We start from the raw sequence: 25,545 nt of genomic DNA, 5'->3' as shown, positions 1-25,545 counted from the left end.
CTTGGCTGCTAACCAGAATGTTGGTGGTTTGAACCTACCCAGTGGCTCCTCAGGAGAAAGACCTGGCGATCTGCTCCTGTAAAGATTACAGCCCAGAAAACCCTATGGAGCAGTTCTACTCTGTCACATGGGGTCACTATGAGTCGAAATCAACTCAACGTCACACAACAACACATACATGCCCAGGCACTGTGTTAGCTGCTGTATATACCCTGCATCACCATTTGAGTTGAGTTTTATCATCACCACCTCTCTGCAGGATTCAGGCCCTGCAGGACGCCCTGCAGCCTCCCTGGCTACCAGGGTAAGATGTCCGGGAGGACCCACTGCAAGGCTCTTTAAATTGCTGAGCCTTCTCCAGATTCCATGGGAGGATTCCAGCTCAAACTTAAACAGCATCGACCCAGGATTAGAGCGTGCTAGGGCACATCTTGGAGGACCTGGGAGCCAGCTGCCACATATCTGTTGTACGAAGGAGCAAGCTGCCCACCGAAGGGACTCTTCCTATGGTCAGTGGAGTTGAAGCCCACAAGCTGGTCCCTCAGACAGTTCCCTCCCAGAGTATGTCAGGATAAGTGGTGAGACTAGAAGCCAATGTGTCAGTGGCTTTTCTTGGTTCAACCCCACTTGAGTCATGGCTTGTCCTTATGGTGGGTACCAGGGAGCCCAGCACAGGATCTTGCACATGACACTTGTACTGCATAGATATATGCTGAGTGAATGAAAGAGAGAAAGCATTTACACTCAGCCTTTTAAGTATAACCCATTCACAAAAGGGAGGTGCCCATTATCCCATCTGAGGAGTTCAAAGCCTCTTGCAGAACCATTCAACAAGAGTCAGAGTAAATGGGCCCAGAGTCCACATCCCTTGGTGAAGATGAACTCAGTCAGAGTGGGCTCCGGGCGGTACTCCATTTCCTGACCTATTCCTTCCTAGCCACCTCCTTTCACCAGTGAGGCTGGCTGGGGCTTAGTGAGCCACCGTGGGTCAAGGAGGAGGCAGCTGCCCAGCCCTTGGTCAGGGCCCCCAGGAACCCACACTTGCAGCCCTCACGCTAGGCTCGGGGGATAGTAGGCTCAAGCTTACTTGATACGCCAGCTGTCCCACTGGGCTCTCATGGTGCCAAGTGGTTCCATGTTGTGGGGGATGATGTGCCCTCTAGGACCTCCTGCCTGTGAGGCTACAGGGGTCTCTGGGGATGGAGGCTGTGGCTCTACCTCCAGGGAATGAAGGAATGGCACCTCAGCTGGCAGGAAAGCCTACCCGTGGACCACTGGATGAGTTGACACACCTGCTCCTCCAGGAATGGGGAAGAGATGCCATCACATACTAGTGAGCCCCAGTGACATGATAATGGCTGCTTTGGAACTACCCCTATTGAAGTGACATCTCCGTGTCTCCATAAGCTGCAGGGTGATCTCCCTGGGTTAGATCAGCCCTGCATGGAACACAAGGATTTCTGGGCTAGCATGCTGTCCACCTAAGCACTTCAGGCACCTCCACTGACAATATCCTGACTCCTGTACCCAACAGCTCTGGTACCGGGACACACACACACGTGCAATCCTCAGATGTCGGGTGACGACAGCTCTCTGCTGTATGAAAGCTGCCTGTGAATGACAGTGCATCTTGGTGTTTGCATGCACCCTTCTATTTCACATCTTTTTATATTTGTCAGTGGGTCCCCAGCCCAAATCAATATACTTCAGGTACCGACCATCTTACAAATAGGACTGTAGTTATTACAAGTGAAAGGAAGAGCAAGAGCCTAGAGTGTACAATTCTAGGGATTGTTCTATTCCCCATCTACCCCTACCTCTCTGGGCCTTGGCGTTAGCATTTGGAAAAGAAGGAATGTTGCTAGCTGCCACTGAGTTGCACCCTGACTCATGGAGACCCCACACGCAATGAAACAAAACACTGCTCAGTCCTGCACCATTACCATGACGGACTGTGGATTGGACTGTTGTGTTCCATAGCGTTTCCACTGGCTGATTTTCAGAAGGAGATTGCCAGGATTTTCCTTCTAGTCCAGCTTGGTCTGGAAGCTCTGCTGAAAACTGTTTAGCAGCAAAGCAACACACAAGCCTCCACTGACAGATGGTGGCTGCGCACAAGCACTGTTTGGGAATCGAACCTGGAATCCTGCATGGAAGGTGAAAATTCTACCACTGAACCACCATTACAGACTAAGGATGCCAAGAAGAAGAAAACTGGTCTTCACCCTTCAAGCGTCACAATGCACCCCCAGGGCATTCTGAGTGAGTTAAATTTAAAACAGTCCCCATAAAGCATTTGTTTTCCACATAATTATGCAGCATCTCCATACACCACCTGGTTGGAGAAGATTCTAGCACATCAAGCCTTATAACAGGGAACAGAGGTGGAGAGCATTCGGGGCATGAAGTGAGATCTGATCCATCAATCTTCTCCGCAGGTGAGACCACAGGTAAAATTCTTCAATAATGGTTTCCAGACGGGATCAAATTGTGAGTCACGTTGGGATTTTCTCAACCCCCCACATCACTAGTGACCACATCCCTTATCTGCAAGGACCCAAGATGGAACAGAACTGTCACTCAGGCTCTCATCAGAGAACCAGCAAGCTCAAAGGAGGGCCCGGAATCTAGCTGAGAAACAAGGAGATGCTGTACAAACAATCTCACCTCCTGCCCTTTCTTCCCGGATGTTTGCTTGTGGAGCGGTTATTAGGAAGTTTTATTACGTGACTGGACATTTGGAAAGGAAAAGAAAGTAAAGGCAAACATGCGCGGGGCACAAGTTTTACGTAACACCACCTAGCCGCACAATAATCCTGCTGGGTGGGTACTGGTCCATTTTATAGACAAGGAAACTGAGGCTCAGAGGATTAAAGTGACCTGCCCAAGGCCAAGTGTAAGTTGCTCTGGCCATGAAGCCACACATATGCTTCTGACTACAGCCACCTCCCCCTCCCCATTCCCCCCAGAAGGGATCTGATGCAGGAAACTCTGCTGGGGGAATGAGGCCTGGCCTGGAAATCGGACTACGTGTCCTGAATTCAAATTTTATGAGCTGGGTGACCTTGGGCAAGTGGCTTTCCCTTCCTGAATTTCTTAAAACGAAAATACAGGTACAGTCATGCATCACTTAATGTCCATGACTATGTTCTGTGAAATAGGACATTATGTGATTTGGACGTTATGTGAACACCACATTAGATATATGTAATCTGGACTTACCACATTTGGAGCTTGCAGGGCTAATATGGTATTGAGTGAGTCTGGAGGCTATTGCTTTGTATACAAGAGATATGAGATACATGTGTTGCGTGTGGGAAGCTGTTGCCTTCACTATATCTGATTACATCCAATCGAGATTTCTGAAGTCTAATAAACCTTATGGGACCACGGACGTATATATATGGTTGGACGTTGCCAGAATGGATGTTCTGCAGCGCATGACTGTATTGGTGGGCAGGACCAGTGTTTTTCAAACTTTTTCAACTATAACATTTTACTTCATGGACAGGATATAAATCTTTGTATGTGTAAAACAGAAATTGAAGTTTTATTGTACAATACTTACCCTAACTATATATGGTGCATGTTGATATTTTCTATTCTATTCTTTTTTTTTTTTTTTTTTTTAAAGCTGGTGGTTGTGACCACAGATTGATTAAATGACTCATTAACAGGATGCCACTGCAGCTTGAAAAACACTGCCCTAAATAATTGTTTTCCAAGTCTTTCTCCAGAAACTTACTGAGGGTCTGTTAAAACTAATTCTGACTCATGGCAACCCCATGTGTGTCAGAGTAGAACTGTGCTCCATAGGGTTTTCAATGGCTGATTTTTTCAGAAGTAGATCACCGGGCCTTTCTTCCAAAGCACCTCCGGGTAGACTTGAACCTCCAACCTTTGGGTTAGCAGCTGAGTGCGTTAACTGTTTGCACCACCCAGGGACTCCTGAGGATCTGTTACTTGATGCCAACCAAAAATCTGTAAGCACCTCAGCCTCAGATAAGCTTTCTTCCCTTCTCAGTATTCTTTTCTCCTCTCTCTGTAATTCCTATTCATCTGCCCCTGGCGCTCCACCTATCCTAGTGAACCTAATACATTTCTCTCCACTGAAGGGCACACTGGACTCAGAGAAGGACTGGAGGATCCTGTTGTACAAGCTTTGCCTAGGACCACGTCGACAGATCTCCATTTCCATGCGCTGTTTACAGGGACAGGGAAATCTCTCTATGATAACCGAATAGCTTCTCTATAATGAAATTCATTGTAACATGGCTTTACCTCGAGTCCCAACCTAGCAGCAAAACACATTTAGGGCCTGAAAAAGGTGACACTGAAGAAGTTACCCTGACTTTAAACGGCACCGTCTACGGAAATCCCTTTGTCCCTTCTGATTACGAGGTTATAAAGAGCCTTATTTTAGAAGACCTTTTTAGGACTTGGTTTGCCCTCCTTGTCTTTTCTCTGGGGAAAAGCAAGCCAGAATGGGAGCACACAGTGAGCTGTGGGCTGTTCTGGCTGAAGCAGACACCCTGGAATACGGCCGGGGACAGCCCTCAGGGTGGAGCAGGGACAATCTCCCGGCCCTGCCCAACGGGTGCCTGGGGACGTTCCCCACACCGAGCATCCTGGGGGACTGCTGTGGGCATGAGGCCTTGCTCCAATGCATCTGGTCCCTTTGTCCATGCCTCCTGGGTGGACTTCTCACTGTGCTGAAGTGTGGCGTTGGAGACACAAGCTGGGTCACGTCCCCCAGCCCCAGTGCAGCTAACAGGGGAGGCAAACGCATCAGGGGAAGGCCTTTAGAGGGCCCCACTCTGGGGCAGAGGAAGGAAACGGGCACCAGGAGCAGAGCTGCAAAGGACAAGCAATGAATGGGGTCCTGCCAAATGCTGAGCTGTCCCCTTCCCATGCCTGCGCTTCACTTCATACTTTCTATCGTTTCACTTGCCACACTGGGAGCTGTTCCTTCTCTAGCTTTGGGCAAGCTCCTAGGGTGGCACCAATGGCTCTCAGGGTCCTGGCCAGCCTTCCCTCACTGCTCCTGGGGAGGACTCCACTAGGACACATCTGCGCTTCACTGTGGCATTCAACACACACCACTGATACCAGGGGAGCACAGCGTGCCCATGAGCCATGGATGAGTAAATTACTCAGGCCCCACAAACACTGTCACCCCAGCCGCAGGTCTCACAGCTTGTGCTCAGTCAGATTCACACACAACCAGTCTCTCAGCCAGTGGTAGCCCTTTCACACACACTCCTTGGCTTCCTCAGAGCCTTTCCAGTTGCTGCTGAGTCTATTCTGACTCATGGCAACCCCATGTGTGTCAGTAGAACTGTGCTCCACAGGGATTTCCAGTGACTGTGACCTTTTTGGAAGTCGACTGCCAGAACTTTCTTCCAAGGTGCCTCTGAGTGGATTCGAACACCAATCTTTTGGTTAGTACTTAACCATTTGAGCCACCCAAGGACTCTCCTCAGAGTCTAGTATGGGTCTTACATGCAATGGGTGCCTGAAAAATTTGTTGAGTTTGAAGTACCTGGTAAGGCACAGGCAGAAACGGGGGCTGCTTGTACAGAGTTTGGTATCTGGGAGCCAGGAAGGGCCTCTGTCACCCTAACCCCTATCCGACTATCCCCCAAGCCCCCCCAGTTGTCCGATGCCTGTACTTCCACAATCAAACCTTCATTCCTTTTGGTTAAGCCAAACCTGGACTTTAGCCCATATTAAAACACCAAACCCCTGGGAGTGGTGTCATTAAAATCTTATCAGTCACTGACATCTGAGAATGGATGAGTACATTCAAATCAACTCAGCTGAACTCAAGGGCCTATTTTCTGTCAAGTGTGTCAGGTCCTCTGCTGGCTTGCTGGGGGTGAAAGGCAGAAGACTTAGCTCGTGCCTTCAAGGAGCTATAGTCTAGGCCTCAGGCTCTTTCCTGAGAGCAGGCTTTTGGGTAGAGGCAGGAGTGTGCTGGACAGCTGAGGTGACGGATGAGGAGGGAAAGGATCCACCCCCATCTGAGCATGTTTAGCCTTGTGATGTTTAGCCCAAGGGTTCATCACCTCTCTCCCAACAGAATTTTCCTCACCAAGGGAGTTTGTCACAGGCTTCATATCAAACACGACTTTGCATTGCCTGAGCAAACATAAACTGACAAGGAGTAGAGGATGGGAAAACACGGTCCCTAGACCAGGGTTTGGGTTCCAGCTCTGCTATGGATTAGCTGTGTGACTCTGAGTAAACAACTTAACCTTTCTGCGCCTCTGTTTTCTCATCTGTCAAATGGGGATAATAGTAATAATACCTACCTCCTGGGGGTATTGTGAAGATTAAACGAGTTAATAATGTGAGTACTTAGAACAGTGCCTGGCTGGTACAAAGTGCCCAGTAAACATTAAACCCATTGCCATCGAGTTGATTCCAACTCACAGTGACTATAGGACAGGGTAGAATTGCCCCATAGGGTTTCCAAGGCTGCAGTCTTTACAGAAGCAGACTGCCACATCTTTCTCCCATGAAGCGGCTGGTGGGTTTGAACCATCAACCTTTCAGTTACCAACCAAGCACTTCAACCACTGTGCCACCAGGGCTCCTCAGTAAACATCAGCTATTATTACTTCTAATAACAAATATCTTTGGGGTAAGTGAACACTGACCATGTAGAACTGGGTCTTCAGCTCACTGTAAGCAATGGTGGTCATAGGCAGACTCTGCGATGCTTTATGAATACCTGGGCTCTTCAGAGACCCGTCCCTTCCCTGGCCAGGGGCCCTGCGATTCTGGCCCTGGTGGGAGGTGTCTGGCCCCCACTCCTTCTCCAGGACCTTCTCCAGAACTCCTGCTGCTGCCCTGACCGTGCCTGGGCCATCGCAGCCAGAGGTCATTGGTGGCCAGGCCACTGAAGGGTTAGTGTTTGTCCCAGGGAACCCCTGGCTATCTCACGGGCAGGGCAGGCAGTGGGGCACCTCTCCTTTCCCCACACGGTCCACTCTGAACACTTCTGGCAGATTCATCTTCTCAGCGCACAACTTGGGTCACATCACTGTCTTGCTCAATCACCTTTGACAGGTCCCCACTTGTGGCATGAAGGGCAATTCCTGACCTGGCATTCATTTTGTCCCAACTGCTTCCTGGGCTTTTCTTTTTCTCACTGTTGCTCCCCTATAATAACCAACAGAACACTTGCTGAGCTCTCAGACTCTAGTGCCACACATTGCTCTAAAAGCTCTACATGAACCATCTCGTTCAGCCCTCACAATGACCCCGTGAGATAGACACATTATTACCCCATTTTATAGATGAAGACATTGAGGCACAGAGAGGTCAAAAACAAACTCAAGGTCACAAGCTAGGAGATGGAAGGGCGGGACTGAATCCCGGAAGCCAGGCTCCAGAGCCCATGTTCAAATCTACAGCTCCAGGAGGCCACATCCAGTATTGTATCAACCTGGGTCACCTTCTGCTCTCCTAGCTCTGTGTGTGTGCCCCACTGTTCACACTGGTTTTCCCGACGCCTGGGATGCCCTCCCACTCACCATCTCCAGTATCCCGTCTCATCCCCCACGGTGGAGCTCATGCTTCAGGGGTCACACACAACCTGTGCAGGGTGCCTCACTGCTCAGTTAGAAGTGATCTTTCCCTCTTTGTTGCCTTGGAGATGCACATGAATATTATTTTCTCTTCCTTACTGGATGCTGAGGGCCTCATCTTGTCCACCTTTGATCTTCCTGCAGCAGCCTGCACAGGAACATGCGACATGTTCTAAAATTTGCAAACACTAATACCTGTGGGAGATGGTCCTGTTATTTCCGTTTTGCAAATAACAGTAATAATAAAAGTAGTTAACACGTGCTGGGTGTCTACTTTGTTAGGCACTGTGCTAATGGGCAATTTTTTTTCCCAGTAACTCCTCCCAACTCTTCTGAGGAGTATCTATAATTATCCCCATTTTCCAGATAAGAAAACTAAGGCAGAAATGCTATGTGACCTGCCCCCCAAAAAAACCAAACCCGTCAAGTCGAACACAGGGTTTCCAAGGAATGACCAGTAGATTTGAACTGCTGACGTTATGGTTAGCAGCCAAGCTCTTACCCACTGCACCACCAGGGCTCTAGTGACCCAGGATTGTGCAAATAGCTAGTGGTAGAGTTTGAAGCCAAGCCTGAATCTCCCAGCCCTGGCTCCTTGGCCTCTACTCTTTGCTACAGAGCATCTACTGTGCTCCCAGGCCCAAAGGAAAGGAGGATTTCCAAATTCTGTGGACAAAGGCAAGAGGTGGAAACACTCTGATGTGTTCAGGAGACAAGGACACTAGGTTTCCCATGAGAAGGCAAACCTTCCAAGCCAAAAAGTTGCATACAGTCCTACCTTAAAATGCAATGCCTGTTGGCTAAGTGTGCAATGTACAGACCCTTCTAAGAGGTGTCTGCATTCCAAAGAGGCCATATTCTAGTTACTCTCAGATCTGGTTAGAAAATGTTCAGAGCTGGGACCCCCTCTACAAGCTAGGCTCAGGGACGCCACCCCTCTGGCTCTGGGGAGCTGTGCAGTGACTGCTGCCTGACGCCTGTCCACACTGGACCTGGCACCAGTGACTGACAGGGTCCAATGGGGCCATTTTCCCAGATGGTTTTTATTTCTCCCTGAACTTTATTTGCTGTTTTTCCTGATTCTACTTCATTCTTTCCTGTCTATTCTCAAAAACTATCCTTTACTTTTTAAAGAGGCTAAAAGCAGCAGGTTAACAGAAATATGTGTGATCAGCATCAGTGTTAACATCATCATCATCAAGGTTTTATTCTGAATACCCAACTTCAATCAAATACTTACTAAACATCTGACGTTCCTGGTGAGTGTTAAGCAGGGTTAGGGAAGTGAAAACAGTTACAATAAAAGCACAAAGGCTTGGTTTGGGCCTTCGTTTAGTCTCATAGTCTAGCAGAGGAGAAAGAACACCCGCCGAGAAAGCTAAGCAAATACTCCATACACTCCAGTTACTCTGAGCTCCACCAAGTGAACGACAGAGTCTTAAGTTCATCCTGTAAGAGCTCCGAGGAGGGAGTTCAGGATGTCAGAGAAATGGGCCCTCAAAGGATGGACAGCATTTAGGGATGGGCAGCATTTAGAGATGGGCAGCATTTTGGAATGGAGAGCATTTAGGCAAAGCAGGGGCTGGGCAGATGCTCTATCAATAAAACTGCATAAACAAGGGAACAAAGACATGAATACAGAGGGTGTGCTCAGCGTATAAAGTGGTTGATGACATTGATTGATAGAAGGAAATGGTGGATATGAACTTGGTAGTGGGCAGGGGATCAAATTATGGAGCTTCTCGAGCGGCAGGCTGAGGAATATGACCTGAATTTTGTGGGCAATGGGGAGCCACTGAAGAGTTTGGAATGAAAGAGTGATGAACTGAAAATACAAGTCACCTGGTGGTGGTGTGGATGCAACTTCGCAGGGCCCAGGTTTACTAATTATAGAGGGAAGAAAGGTACTAGGGAAGACTATAGTTCTAAATGCATTACTCCAATTACTCAGGATCCCCTGCATTGCTATTAAGTGTGGATTCAGGCCCCACCCCAGACTTAGAGAGGCTCTAAGTTTTTAGTTCCACCAGCTTCCCAGGTGATTCTGATGTACACTAGGGCAGCGTTTCTCACGCTGTCCTGTGCACACCATCACCTGGGGATCTCATTAAATGTGGATTCGGATTTGAGAGGTCCAGGCTGGGGCCTGAGACTCTGCATTTCTATTCAGCTTCCAGGTGATGCTGCTGTTGCTGCTGGTTCAAGGGTCACATGTTAAGTAGTAGCAAGGTGATAAGTTTTGTCCGAAACCTAAATTGTTGTTCTCCACGTGGGGAAGCTTTAAAACAAAACCAAAACCTTACACCTGGGCCCTAAAAGCAGTTGCTGCTAAGCTGATTCCAACTCATGGCGGCCTCATGTGTGCCAGAGTAGAATTGTGCTCCATAGGGTTTTCAATGACTGAATTTTTGAAGTAGGTCACCAGGACTTTATTCTGAGGCGCCTCTGGGTGGGCTCGAAACTCCAACCTTTAGATAGCAGCTGAGCGTGTTAATCATTTGCACCACCCAGAGACTACATCAGGACCCTGCACCAGCCTAATTCAATCAGTCTCTGGGGGTGGGCCGAGCCTGGTAGATCGTAAAAGCTCTCTAGGTGAGTCTACTGAGCAGGCAGGGTTGAGGGTCTCTATCCCATAACTCTGTAGGATAAGCACTCCTCTCTCCCCAAGACCATCAAGGATAGTCCCCTGATTCAGAAATGGGTGCTGGCTGTGGCAGCGTAGCAGTGAGCAAAGTGCGAGGTGGGCAGCCCTCAGCTCTTCCCACCCTGGGCCAACGGCCGGCACTTAGGAAGGTTCCCATGGGTGGGACCCAAGCATAGAAAGTGACGGAAAACGCCCACATCCAGAGACACCATGCACTTTTTCCTACGAGCCCCCGGATTTTCTCAGGTCTTAAAAGGGGAAGTTGAGAAATCACTTACATAGGAACCCCGAGTGCCCAGGACAGGGGAGAGGAGATGTATGCTCTGCACCAGGAGTCCCCCTAGCAGGCTGGCTGGAAACCAGGGCCCTTGTTCCCTTTGGTGTTTGGCTACCCTGCCTAATCCTGGGGTTTGCCTCTCTCAAGGGGAAGTCTTGCGCAGGGAATTAAAAGTTGTTTGCAATGACCCCTCCAGCACTCCAAGTGCAATTCTGCACTTTCCTGAACAATCACTGTTCCCAGGTGAGTAATGTGAGCTGGCTGTGTAGACAAGCAAGACAGGAAGAAGGAGGCAAGTCCTCTTTAGGTGACTTCTGTATGTTGAAGGCCGCTCACTAGGCTGGGCATGATCAGGGTGGGTAGCTAGGAAGAAAGGAGTAGAGGATGGCAGATGAGTGTGGCGGTGAGAGGGAGGGGTGGAGAGGTTGAGAATGTGAATGCTCAGTATGACCTAGGCCTGTCTTTCCAGTGTTGGTTCCCCATGGTCCCCTCCCAAAGCCTTCACTTCCAGAAAGGTTGACCAACCAGGCCACCGGGCTGCAGGGTGGGTGTCCCCATTCCCTTTCAATGCTCGCAGTCTCCCCAGGCCCTACACATGCTCCCTGGCCTCTCTGTTCATCTGAAGCAGGCCCACCACCCCACCAAGCCCCCGCTGGGTGACCCAGCACACAGTGGTCTTCCCCCTTAGAACTCCTGCAGTCGGGGCTGCCTGAGAGTCACTTACCTCCGCATGCATCTTGGCAACAGTGCTGTCCCGGAGAAATACACTGTGAGCCACACACACAATTTTAAATGTCTAGTAGTCACAAGTAAAAGGTAAAAATTAACATACTAATTTTAACATAAAGGAGCCCTGGTGGTGCAGTGCTTAAGTGCTTGGCTGCGAACCGAAAGGTTGGTGGTTTGAACCTACCAGCTGCCCCACGGGAGAAAGATGAGGCAGTCTGCTCCCGTAAAGATTACAGCCTCGGAAACCCTATGGGGCAGTTCTACTCTGTCCTACAGAGTCGCTATGAGGCAGAATCGACTTGATGGTAATCGGTTTTTTTTGGGGGGGGGGGGCGTTTAATTTTAACATAAATGAATTTTAACATAATTTAACCCAATATCTCCAAAATATTATCATTTCAACATGTAATCAATGAGATGAGTAACATTATTTTTTTCATACTAAACCTGCAAAATCTGGTGTCTATTTTACACTCACAGCACATCTCAAATTGGACCAGCCACATTTCAAGTGTTCAACAGCCACAGGCAGCTGGTGGCAATCACATGGACAGCTTAGACTGTAAGTAGCCCAAGGGCAGGATCATTTATTAGAGCTCACAGGCACACTGGTGGATACAGGAGCTGCGGGAAATCTTAGGGCCGCCTAGTCTAACTCATTCACTCTGCAGGTGGGGAAACAGCCTCAGCCAGTGAGGAGGGCGACTTACTCTACATCACACGGTGGGTGACTAGATAGTCTAGCCAGGCCACAGTGCTAATCTTCCCTGCAAGACCCCAATGAGCTTCCTGTGTTCTGTGTTTCTCCGCCTGTGCAGTCTCCCCAGCCCAGTATGGATCCTTGAGAAAGGTGTTGATTGATCAGCACCCAGTGATACCTTCAGGGGCCGCTCAGTGGCCTCCGTTGACCTCTCTTGACAGTTCAGGGCTCGAGTGCTCACACTCAGGCCAGTGCCTCCCTCCAACCCGAACTCCTCCAGTCCTGGGTCGAGCCGTGGAAAGAGGACGGGGCCCTAGCAACAAGCAGGGTGTGGATGTGGCTTGCTAATTACCAATCAAGCAATTCTTGGCAACAGAGGTCACTCCAGGAATTGTGAATGCACTGATATTGCAATAATGAGGGAATCTTCCATCCAGTCAGCCCCAGCTGTTTTCTCCATAGTGGGTCCACACCTCCACCATGGAGCCCTGGCAAAATTACAGAACGAGTGCCCCCTCCACTACTTGGCTTGCTGGGACCATCAACACTCATCGTCCTTGCTGAAAACCTACTGAAGTGTCCACCACCCTCTCCACACTGGAGGCTGTCGGTTCTGATACATGTCTGCACCCATCAGGTGAGCTGTGTGCCTAGTAAGGAGCAGTTGTGCTGTGCCCGAACCTGCTTATGCCTGTTGTACTTGTTATTTCACAATATAACTAAATATAATGTAAACTGATGGAACAGAAGTACAAAAAGAAAGAAAGCTAAACTTTTCCTGAAAACTAAATTGATACACCCAGTAAGGTGGATCACTAAAAAACTGCTGCTGAATTAGGTGTGGATGAGACAGCAGAAAATACTAGAAGACAGACTAGAAATCTGGAAGGATTTTGCACTCAAGCTTTCAGGTGTCTTTAAGTTCTTATAACACTTTAATCATCTCATTCTAGAAATGCTAAAAGACGCCTTATGAGGATGGTTTGTGCAAGAAGAATAGGGAACCCCAATCACTAGACCCATAGACAAATAAAAGGGCTTGAGCCATTCAAAAGATTGGTGAAGACATGTACATTTATATGTTCTAAGATGGTGGCGTAGTGGTTAAAGCGCTCAGCTGCCGACCAAAAGGTCGGCAGTTTGAACCCACCAGCTGCTCCACAGTAGAAAGATGTGGCTGTCTGCTTCCATAAAGATTTCCATAAAGATTTACAGCCTTGGAAACCCTATGGGGCAGTTCTACTGTGTCCTATAGCATCGCTATGAGTCAGAATTGACTTGACAGCTGTAGGTTTGTTTTTTTTTTTTTTGGTTTTGGGTGGCACAAATGGTTACGTGCTAGACTACTAGCCGAAACGTTGGCGGTTCAAACCCATCCAGAGGCACCTTGGAAGACGGGCCTGGTGATCTGCTCCTAAAAGGTCACAGCCTTGAAAACCCTATGACTCACGAGGTCGTCATGAGTCAGAATCAACTTGACAGCAACTAACAACAACAAGGTAAAATAAGATGGAAAAAGGTATTCATGTACCTTTGGTTTCTGCTCCCTGCTTTAACTCACTTTTGGAATTAACTGATCAACTGTGGGTTCTGATCAGGCAGGCAGAGGCTGAAAGGGTCAACTTCTCGTTGGGCCTTGCTCACTGGGGAAACACAGTTAGTCTCCACTGAACGCCAAGGCTAAGGCTACACGTGAACAGGGATTTTGTCTTTTAACAGGATCTTTCACTGTTCTGGGTCCAGTTGGGGCCAGTTATTCAACGGAGAATTTAATGTAGGAAACTCATATGAGAGAACTTGTGATTAACAACAGCAGGAAGCTGCTGTTACTCCAAGGCTGGAGGACACTGGGAGGAGATGGTGTTAGCAGAGCCCTGAAGCTGGGCCTTCCTGCCAGTGCCAAAAGCATGGTGGGGGCGCCTGAGGGGAGCCGTACCACAGAGAAAACACAGGGGTGGGGGAGACGCCACCTGATTTAGAGGGCAGGTGGGAGAAATAATGGTTTCTTCATTCCTCCTGCCCCCTGCCTCCTGCCTGTGCCTCCCATTGGCCAAACTTTTCAAGAAGTCTGTTGGTAAGGAAGCCTGGGCAATGTAGGTGGCAGGGCTCAGCCCCTAGGATGCAGAACAGACCAGGGGAGACAAGTCTGAGAGCAAATAGATCCAGGCCTACCCCATGTTCTGAAGTCCAAACAGTTCCCACTAAATGACTCAGAGTGGAATTAATGACATTTTTAAGGCTAATCAAGGAAAGGGGAATATTTGGGGGCTGAGCAGGGTGAGGTGGTCCTTCTGGTGCTCTACAGTCGTGCCACATAAGTGACCGCCTATTCTCAGGCTGGCCTGAAGGGCAGCTATGCGGGAAAAATGGACAGAGTTTCATCTAGATGTAAACACGGAGTTCACAGAGGTGACAAACATCCCAGGGGAGTCAGAAAAGTCTTTTCTAGGATGCGGTGTGGGCTGCACTGCAGAGGGGAATAGGCTTCTGTTTATTCTAGCAGAAATCCACAGGATGGCTAATTTAAATGGCTATTGCATTCTATTTTGGCCACTGTCCAACTGCTGTCCTGAAGTCAGACAGATGCTCCAGATTCGGGGGGCAGTGTGGTCATGGCTGCCTGGTTACTGATGGCATCAGCTGGACGGGTCCCCTCATTTTTCCCCCTCATATTTTCATTTCCTGGGCAGCCATTTTGGTGACTGCCAAGACAAGACAGCTAATGTTGTGGGTGGTGGCATGGCATCGCATTTGACCAGCTTTTAAGGGAGCTTGATTCTGCCTTGTTGTTAGTTGCTGTTGAGTTGATTCCGACTCACGGTGACCCCATGTGTTGCGGAGCAGAACTGCTCCATAGGGTTTTCAAGGCTGCAACCTTTCAGAAGCAGATCGCCAGGCCTTTGTTCTGAGGTGGGTTCAAACTACTTCCGGCTAGCAGTTGAGCACTTAACCGCTTGTGCCACCCGGGGACCCCTTGATTCTGCCTACCACCATTCAAATGTCTTAGGGCAAGTCATTCCACCTCTGTGGGCCTCGGGATCCTCACTGTAAAATGAGAGAATTGAACTGACATTATACATTTCAGGATCACCCTCTGAACATTAGTTTTCATCATACTGGCTTTTACGTCGAGGTAAAAAGGAAAAGGAGATTAGGTAGTCCAGGCAAACCCTGGAAGTTTTTAAAAACCGTTTAAAAAAAAAAAATCCCTGAGATGAGATTTTGCCCCCTTATCATATACTTTTCCCCCTAAAAGTAGGATTTTGAGAAATAAATCCTAGTTAATTGAGAGTTCTGGTTACTTGGGGTGCATTTAATCAAGGTTTTACGGCATCTTCAATTGCAGTGAGTTACACAGTGGTTTGCATATGCAGTTACTTCTTAAGTGACTTCTGTTCCCTGACCTCATATCTGTTTCATTAAAATTGAACACTTTGAGACAAAAAAGGGCACATGGAGCAGAATGGTTCCACCTGGATACAGCTCTAGGGAAACAGCAGTCAAAGTGATGAAAAGCAGCATCCAACTATGCCCATACATTAGCTGCCCTGCCTCAGAGGCAGTAATTGTATTTTCATCCACACTTCACAGTGCTTTTCAACCTGGTGAGGCATTGCTAGGTTATTCTTCTCACTCTGGGGCAGGTGAATTTGGTGGAAAAATCACCCTCAATTCCCTCCTACTAGCGACAATAATTTAACTTTGGCTGGCTGAGCAATGTAACGCCATCTCAATACTCCCCAAATGCTGTGCATCAGAACTCAGGCACGTTCTTGGGTCTGAAGAAAAATGAGGAGTCCTTGTAACCCCATGGCCACTCTGAGGCAGTTCTGTAGGAAGCAGTGGTATTGCCATTTTATACTGAGGTGGAGAGGAGGTGTGCAAAAGCAAAGGCACTTATAGACCTGCGCTCTCGTTAGAAGCTAGGGGGCTGGTGGTTAAAACAAAAGGGCAATGCTGCCTGTGCTCCATGCTATGAACCCTGAAGCAGGGTCAGCTGGGGGATGCTCAGTGAATGATTATTGGAAAAATAAATGAATGACTGGGTCTCACAAGGTTTCCTCCGCCGCCCACAGCTGAGGGACAGATGGCTGTCTCCTGCCCTTGCTTCCCATGAGTAGCCAGATGGGGAAAAGCCAATGGATTGCAAGCTGACAAACAGCTGGTAACCTCTTAAGTGGAACCTGGCAACTTATGGAAAGTCATATTTCAATCAGGCAGAGCAGGCTGCAATCAAGGCAGCTTAGAGCAATCACCAAAGCTGCCCTTCCTTCTAGAAACCTCTGTCACTGTCCTACAGCACCTGTAGCTCTGCCTTTATTGGCGGCATGGCTCCCTGGATCTGTGAGTGCCCTCCCACCTCTTTTATGGATGGTTTCTTTAATTGAGGCAGGTAAACAGAGTTACATTCTTCTAGCAGGAAAGAGAAAAAGGAGCAAGAGCCGACTATGAACATTGGATTGGAAAACAAAAATACAGGACACATTTTGGTTTCTTAGGGGAGTGTGTGAGAGCAAGCAAGAGAGACAGGAAGCTGAATCACCGGCCTGATCCCTCGAAGAGTCGCAAGCTGAGCTGTGATTTTTTTATGAAAGCTCTGACATGCTAAGGGCACCATTCTCTGACGGCAAGTGTGCTTTCTGGGCAGGGTACTTAAAGAGGAAATGAGGCTCCTGATGATATCGGGCAGCCACAGATTGCTTCCTCTACCCCAGCAAGACTTTATCCTTTTCTTTAAAAATAATTATCAGGATGTGTCAGCATTGACAGGGTGATGACAAAGAAGGAGGCAGGGGCTGGACAGCTGGGGAGTGGGTTGAACCAGGGGGCTGCCTGCTTCACTCACTGGGGACAGGTCAGTGGCGACTGGATAATTAACAAGATGCTTTCACTTTAGGTCAAAAGTCTGACCCTCAACATGATCATGAAGCTTATGAATAAACGTTGTTCCATCTCGTGCGGGGTTTGAGAGGAACGGGTGAGAAAAGGGCAAGGAGCTGTGGTGAACCAATTTGACTCAGTGATCACATGCCCATGATCTGTTCAGCAGACATCAAAGTCTGTCTTGGGTCTTTTTCCCCTATTAGACTGTGAGTCCCTGGAGGGAAGTGTGAATTGTATTTATTTCTATACCTTTGATGCCCCCACCATCATCATTACTGTTACCAGCATTACCAAGATGGCCACCACCACTACCACCAAGACATGGTCAGCAAATACACAGAACAAAAAGAAAAGAGCTTCCTTTTGGAGTGTTTTTCAGCCCTTGATGACCCTCTTTCTCTGAAAACTGGTTTCTGTCTCCCCACATGGTAGCCCTGGTTATTAAGGAACCTTTACCTCTGACCATAGTTGAGTGAATCAAAGATGGATAGCTGACTTAAACTAGGCTAGCCCAGACTTTTCTATACGTGGCTAGATCTAATGGCCATATAAATACGCATATTGTATGATCATCTTCCATCACGTGCATGGGAAATTAGAATGAGCAGGTCTGCAGAGAGGAAAAGACTAATTATAGTTGTGTAGAGAGACGCCAAGATGAGATAGCATGCGGCCCCAGAAAGATAGACAAACGCTGAGGGAATAATTGCTTTGGTGCTATGTGGCTTTCCTGGTTCTAGTCTTGCATGGCGTCCAGCTGTAATGTATTTCCTGCTTTTAAGATACATGATATACCGCTGCATCCTTATAATAAATGGTATATTCAGCTTAAGCTAGCCTGAGTTTGTTTTCTTTACTTGCAACCTAGTGTCTTAACTAATTCAATACACGTGCCTCCACCCTGCCTCTCAGCAGGCATCACTAATCAACCACAGCAGTCTTCCTGCTAAACCTTAGAATTCTCCTGACAGTCACTACCAATTGAGCTAAGTTAGTAGACAAGATAAAAAAATCTCCCAGCCAAAACAAAAAAAGGAGCCCTGGTGGCTCAGTGGTTAAGAGATCAGCTGCTAACCAAAAGTCGGCAGTCTGAATCTAACAGCTACTCCTTGTAAACCCTATGGGGGCAGTTCTACTCTGTCCTATAAGGTCGCTATGAGTCGGAATCAACTCGATGGCAATAGGTTTTTTGGTTTGGGCCAAAACAAAGTAACTGGCCAGCTCAAAGCACCAAAACCAAAGTACTACTGGCTAGACTACAAAAAAGAGTACATTAGGAGAAGATGGAGGGAGTGATTCATTCTGACCAGGCCTTCTGAGCATGAACTTCAACAATGGGTGGGATTTCACCGGGCAGAGATGGATCGGATGTACTTCAGGTGTGAGGGATGACAGGGTGAAGTCACTGTACGGTGGACGGACCCAATAATCACCTTGATGTTTTCCTGATCACATCTTACCAGACTGACTCTGGATCTCAGGAAACCTTTCTTTTTTTTTTGGTTAATGTTGTTGTTTTGGATGCTCTAGAAAGATCTACTTAGAAAAGCTAGATACTAAACACAGACAGAAATTGGCCTTGGCCAAAGCTGGGATGCTTGTTCTTCTACTGCTTCCAGCTCCAGTGGGGCTTGGGGAAGAGCCAAATGACCCAGATGGTCTTCGTTTCCAGGCCAGCCTTTGTCACCAGTGCACCCACTCTAATGAATGTTGTTGCATTTTGGTGTCCCAGAATCCATTCCACCTTTTCAAGCTATAGCTTCTGGTTTCTTTCTGTGGATCCTCAGATCCTACCCTGGTCCCTGTGGTGAGGGAAGGATTCCATATCCGGTTCCAGGGGTAAAGCATGTGACTAGGCCTAATCTAATCAATGAATTCCATTCTTTCGCTATTGGGATTGGTTCAGGGATGGACGTGTGACTTAAGATAGCCAACGGGGCTCTGTTAGTGCTAATTCTAGGGTTTTGTCTTAAGGAACCAGCAAGAGGTGTTATCTTTTTCCTACTGGACTTGCACTCCAGAGGCTGTGAGGCTGTCCTTGTGACTGTCATCTTGCCACCTTGCAGCCCTGGGAATGAAGTCAATTTATGTGGAAAGCAGAGTCAGAAGACAGAAAACTGAGTTCACTGAGCCTGGATATAGTAGTATATGAATCTGTCCTTACTCCTGGATCATTGCATTACATAAGCCAACGCATGTTATGTTTTGCTTAAGCCAGGCTGAGTTGAATTTTCTCTCACTTGTATCCAAAAAGTCCTAACTATTACATTCTGCCTCAGTTACCTCATCAATAAAATGGGGTTAACAACAGTTATCTTTGCATAGGATTGTTGTCAGGAATAACTGAGTGCCTATAAAATGCTCTGATAATTACCAAGTATTCCCTGGTGGCAAATGGTAACACCACTCTGATATGTGGTTTTAGGAAGGGGTTCTTCAAAGAAAAGTAAATGTGAAGGATATTGTCTTATCTTTCACCCAACTTATCCTAGCACAACGCCTGGCACGGAGCAGATGCTTAATAAATAATGGGCACGTATTTACAGTTATTAGAATAACACACATCCAGTGCTTACCACTGACCCTGCTAGCTTTCCCCAATCTCTCCATATTGGGTGAAACCCGCCCAAGGAGGACTTCTATTTTCACTTTGGCTTTAGATTAAAATTTGCAATCACCCTGCACTCCCCCCCCCACCTCCGCCTCTTCCCCACCCCAATACACATATGCACACCTTCCAAAAACCCCAGGCCCAGCTGCTCTACAGGGACAGTGCTGGTTCAGTGGTAGAATTCTCACCTTTCATGCAGGAGACCCAGGTTCAATTCCTGGCCAATGCACCTCATGTGCAGCCACCACCCATCTGTCGGTGGAGGCTTGCGTGTTGCTATGATGCTGGAGCATCAACCTCGACTAGGTTCCAGATGGACTAGTAAGAAAGGCCCGGCAATCTACTTCTGAAAATCAGCCAAGGAAAACCGTATGGATCACAACAGTCTGATCTCTGATTGGCAATCAATCATGGGGATGGAGCAGGACCGGGAAGTATTTCATTCTGTTGTGCGTGGGGTCACCATGAGTCAGGGCCAACTCAGGGCAGCTAACAACATCTACTTCACCAGGGGGTTGGGAGAGGCTGCAGGCTAACAGATTCACCTGAGGGACTGGGCAAGCTCTCGGTAATCGCGATTCCTAAACTAGCAGTGTGTGGCCCCTACTAACCCTTCCTGTTGGCTGGGGTAGGGTAGGGGATCAGGCAGGCAGCCCCTCCTAGTTCACAGTCACCCCTCTGATAAGGAGTGCTGGTTATCACCCATCCATCCCCAGGCAGCCAGCAGCCTTTCCCCTCCACCAGAATGATGGTTTTGCCTCAGTTGTCCAAATATCATTCATCACTTAAGACAAACCCAAGAAAAGGCTGAAAGTGCCCCTCACCCGTGCATTTCTGAACATAATTCACTTTCAAATTGTGTCTCACAGAGCCACTGCACTGGTGGGGTCCAGAGCCACTTCACCCCAAGTCTTTGTCAACAGCAAACTCTTCACGTGAGCTTCCCCCCTCTCTTCCTGACACTTGGGTTGGGGGAGTTGCATGCATTCTCCAGGTTTTTCTCATCAAGCTGCTCCCTCTCTTACTTTTCCTCTAACGTCAGCAGATTAGAAATGGAAATAATTTACGTGGAAGTAGGTGATTCTACAGTTCAGCCTGCATGCTTGACAATTAACTAAATAAACTGCTCAGGGTCACTTGCAGTAACAATTCACAGACTTCAGTGACAGGTGAAAGTTCAACCCCTCCGCAGGCTGGCAGGCGGGCGTGGGCGCGCAGGACCTCCCCACCGGCTGAGGAGGAGGCTGGTCTGCAGGAGGAAAATTCTAGGCATCTTATTATTCACTGCTCCCCTTTCAGTTCTGACCTTAAGAGTACTCTTAACCTTCCTCCTCCAGCTTGCTAATGGGGAAATAAATCTTGGGAGAGTATCTTAAATTCTTTTTTATCACAGACTGTATCACCGAGATAATAAGACCAGCCTTCAGAGTAACCATTAAGCCACAGAAGGTGTGGTCATCATTTATGATTTTTTTTTAGCCTTAATTGCTAGACAGACACTTTAAGTGGGAAGTCTGTCTAATGAGCCCAGTCATTAAAACATCAAAAACTGTTATCTGGGGTTTCTATTTTAGTTAGACATTACATTATTTTAATAAGGGGGGCCTCATTTCTTGTCGCAGGGTTTGGTAAGGGAGGCTGAAGCAACCCCCTGGGGGACGGGGGAGGGGGAGGCAAGCATGCCTTAGGAAAACAAGGTCACAAATCAAGCCTGAGCCCTGGAAGGTGGATGCAGATGAGTGAGTCTGGGAGCCTGAGAGGGAGGCGGGTCCTTCTGTGGAGACTGAAATTGCTGTCCCAGCCCTGGACAAGGGGGGTGGGTTGCAGGGCATTCTGGCCTGTATTTCTGATCTCATGCCCCCTTTTGTGTACCCTGTTCTTGGCCCAGGAGGCCCTCCCCTATAAGCTCCTCCTTGCTGTCTGGGGAGGGAGCCAGACCTCAGGCCCAGCCCAGATCCTGGCCTCCTGGAAGCCTCCCCTCACCATCTCTGTTGTTGCTGCTAGCGCTCTCTAGTCGGCCCCTGACTCATGGCAACCCCATGCACAATGGAATAACGTGCTGCCTGGTCTTGCGCCATTCCCAGGATTGGTTGTGAATCCAATTGTTGTGATCCATAGGGTTTTCATTGGTTGATTTTCAGAAGCAGATCACCAGGCCTTTTTTTTCTAGTCAGTCTTAGTCTGGAAGCTCTACTGAAACCTGCTTAGCATCATGTTGTTGCTGTTAGTTGCTGTCGAGTCAATTCCAACTCATGGCAACCCTACGTATGCAGGGTAAAACTGCTTCATAGGGGTTTCAAGGCCGTGAGCTTTCTGAAGCAGATCGCCAGGTCTATCTTCCCAGGTGTCTCTGGGTGGGTTCATACCGTCAATCTTTCAGCTAGTAGTTGAGTGTTTAACTGTTTGCACCACCCAGAGACTGCTCAGCATCACAGCTACACATAAGCCTCCACTGATAGATGATGGGTGGTGGCGGCACATGAGGTACACTGGCCAGGAATCCAACCTGGGTCTCCTGCACTGAAGGCAAGAATTCTACCACTGAACCACCACCGGCCTCATTTCACCATCTTAAACCAGCTCTATCTCTCCTTCCTCTGGTCTCCCACAACAGGCCTTTTCAGAGCAGCATCTGATTCTACACTTGATATTCTCAGATTTAATGCTCAAGATTTTAACAATCATTGTTTGTTACTTTTTACCGGTCGAGGTAAATACTGCCCACTAGAAATTTAATATGAGCCACAAATGTGAGTCACATGTGGTTTTAAAGTTTCTAGTAGGCACATTAAAAAATGTAAAAAGGGAAATTTAACAATATATTTTATGTAACCCAATATAGCCAAAATATTGTTTCAACATGTAATTAGTATTTTAAAAAATGATTAATGAGATTTTTACAATTTTTTTCATATTAAGTTCTTACACTTATCAAAAAAAAAACAAAAAACAAAACAAAACTCATTGCCATCAAGTCGATTCCGACTCATAGCAACATTTACAGCACACCTCCAATCAGACCAGCCACATTTCAAGTACTCAATAGCAGATGTGGCTCATGGCTACCACATTGGACAGTGCAGATTTAGGCTTTGATTTTCCAAGTAACCAACCCCTTATTGCACACTTACTTTGTGCCAGGCACTGCTCTAAGCAGTTTACATGTATTAATTCATTTAATACTCACAACAACCCTGTAAAGTAGCTACTAATATTATCCTCATAGTACAGATGAGGAAACCACGGCAGAGAGCAGTTAAGTAATTTGTTCAAGGTCACAGGGTGTGTAAGTGCCTACCACCCAGAGTGGGGCACATTGTAGACATGGGCTCAGCACATATTTGATGTATATAACCAACCAACCTCTCACTCCTAATTCAGCTGAGCACTACATGACCTGGCAAATGTACTCACAAATCCCCTACTAAACCAGGTTATCTGGGAGTAGCTGCCTCCACCCCCCCACCAGCTCCCCTGTGGACCCACTTCTGTGGCCATGGAAGTTCCTGGTAACCACCAGCCGCCTGCCTGTCTGGGATGTGTCTAATACCAAAAGATCCTCCTCAAATAGGAAACTTGTCAATATGTAGCCTTTATTTTGAAAAAAGAAGACAATTAAGAGGTTAACCTTTAAAAGACAACTTCTGACACTGAAGAAGATCATCCCCAAATCAATTTTCAAACAGTAGGAGAGCAAAAGGCAACCACAGGAAACTGGAATCACAGTTGTCACCTCATCATCAAAATGATATGCATTAATTAGTAAAGGCAGAAAAGGTGCTCCAGCCTGGGAGATGCTCAATAAACACTGGCTGGAAGAACGAGCTAATCTTTCTCTTTTGGAGAAAGAAGATACAACCCAGAATGGTTACCAAAAGCAGGGAAAAATATTGTATGATTCCACTTATATGAAGTATTTAGAATAGGCTAGTGTATACAAACCTAAGTTCATTAGTGGTTCCCAGGGGCAGCCGGGAGGGAGAAGGAAAGGGGAATCATTGCTTAGGGAGACACTGAGCTTCTGTTAAGGGTGATGGAAAAATCTGGAAATGGTTAACGGTGATGGTTGCACAACATGATGAACACAATGTTGCTGAATTGTACATGTAAAGAATGGTGAAATGCAAATATTTTGTTACATATATATTTACCATACACACACACACAAAGAGACCAAAAAAAAAGAAAAAAACCCACAGGAAAATAGCATGTGAGGATGACCTAAGTAACAGGGTTTGCATCAAAGGAGAGCAATGTCTCAGGGTGGGGGATGAAGGCAGGAAGGGAGAAACAACTTGAGGGCCCAGGGCTGCACTGCTTTTATACCTCACACAGAACTGTCAACCAGTTTTGCAAAAAACACATAGATGGCTTATGGAGAAGGGATGGTGGCCTTTCTAAAATAATTCACAGCACTCTTGTTTGGTTTTAAATTTTACCAGAATCCAATCCAGAGGATTAAATTTATAAAGAGGAAAGGCAGGAAAAGGCACATATAAGACAGGGCAGACCTGGCTGTATGTAAATATAGTAGAAAGAAATGTTGGTGTCCTAGTGGGTCACAGACCAGAGAAGACTTACAAGGTCAGAAAAGCACACTTCCAGAAAGGGACATGAGTCCATTCTCTGCGCACGGTCACAATACCACCCAGATCTGGCCCCACCAGGAAGACAAAGATTCAGAGAAAAGCGACCTAGACAACATCAGCAACCAAGTCCTCTCACAGAGACGAAAGGATCATGAGTTACCGAGTTGAAAGAAGAGAAGGCTGCCAGAATTCAGAAGCTTCTGACCTAGAGTAGCAGGCATGTTGTAGGACAGGAGGGCATCACATGAACGAACATGGGTTTAAATCCAGCCTGAGCAACCCTCTTACTGAGTGGTCTTGAGCGATTTCTTTACTTCTTGTGTCCTTCATCTGTAAAATGGGGATAATGATAGCTACCTTGGCAAACTGGGCGACTGGTAAAAATATATACAAGGTAGAGTTACCATATGACCAGCAATTCCACTCCTACGTATACACTCAAGAGAAATGAAAACATACATCTCCATAAAAACCTGTACATGAATATTTATAGCAGCATTATTCATAAGACCCCAAAAATGTCTGTCAACTGATGAATGAATAAACAAAATGTGGCATATTCATACCAGAAAAAAAACAACAACAACAAAAAAAAACTTGTTGCCGTTGAGTCAATTCCGACTCATAGCGACCCTATACGACAAAGTAGAACTGCCCCATGGAGTTTCCAAGGAGTGCCTGGTGGAATTCGAACTGCTGACCTTTTGGTTAGCAGCCATAACTCTTGACCACTATGCCACCAGGGTTTCCTGCATATTCATACAATGGAATATTATTCAGCAATAAAAAGGAATGAAGTACTGACATACACTACAACATGGATGAACATTGAAAACACGCTAAGTGAAAGAAGCTAGTCACAAAGGGCCACATATTGTATGATTCAATTCATATGAAATGTCCCGAATAGGAAAATCCAGAGAGACAGAAAGTAGATTAGTAGTTGCCAGGGAATGGGCGAAGTTGAGAGGAAATGAGGAGTGACTCTTAATAGGTATGGGGTTTCTTTCTGGGGTGATGAAAATAATCCAAAATTGATTGTGGTGATGACTATACAACACTATAAATATCCTAAAAACCACTGCATGCTTTAAATGGGTGAATTGTATGGTATGTGAATTATATCTCAAAAGAGCTGATACATATATAATATTGAGTCCCTGGGTGGTGCAAATGGTTAACACACTTGGCTGCTAACCAAAAGTTTGGAGGTACAAGGTCATTCAGAGGTGCCTCAGAAAAAAGGCCTGGTGATCTACTTCTGAAAAACTAGCCATTAAAAACCCTATGGAGCACAGTTCTACTCTGACACACATGAGGACACCATGAGTGGGAAACCATTTGATGGTACTGATTTAATATAAATATATATATATATATGTATGTATTATACATACATATAAAACATATATACATATACGTATATATAAACTTATTGCTGTCGAGTCGATTCCAACTCATAGGGACCCTATAGGACAGAGTAGAACTGGTCTATAGAGTTTCCAAGGAGTGG

The 25,545-nt window shown here is 47.0% G+C and overlaps 1 protein-coding gene and 1 non-coding gene across 2 annotated transcripts in view; both read right to left on the bottom strand.

The window, feature by feature from the left end:
- The window catches only part of ZBTB7C (zinc finger and BTB domain containing 7C), a 110,359-nt gene that overhangs the window by 50,855 nt on the left and 33,959 nt on the right, over window positions 1-25,545 (bottom strand). The gene's annotated exons all lie outside the window — the stretch shown is intronic.
- On the bottom strand, window positions 21,929-21,999 carry TRNASTOP-UCA (transfer RNA opal suppressor (anticodon UCA)). The gene has a single exon. It is a non-coding gene; the product is annotated as a tRNA-Sec (tRNA).

The sequence above is a fragment of the Trichechus manatus genome, unplaced genomic scaffold (genome assembly GCF_000243295.1).
Source record: "Trichechus manatus latirostris isolate Lorelei unplaced genomic scaffold, TriManLat1.0 scaffold00272, whole genome shotgun sequence".
NCBI lineage: Eukaryota > Metazoa > Chordata > Mammalia > Sirenia > Trichechidae > Trichechus > Trichechus manatus.
Note: the sequence above shows the minus strand (reverse complement) of the source record. Positions and strands in the feature narration are given on the sequence as shown.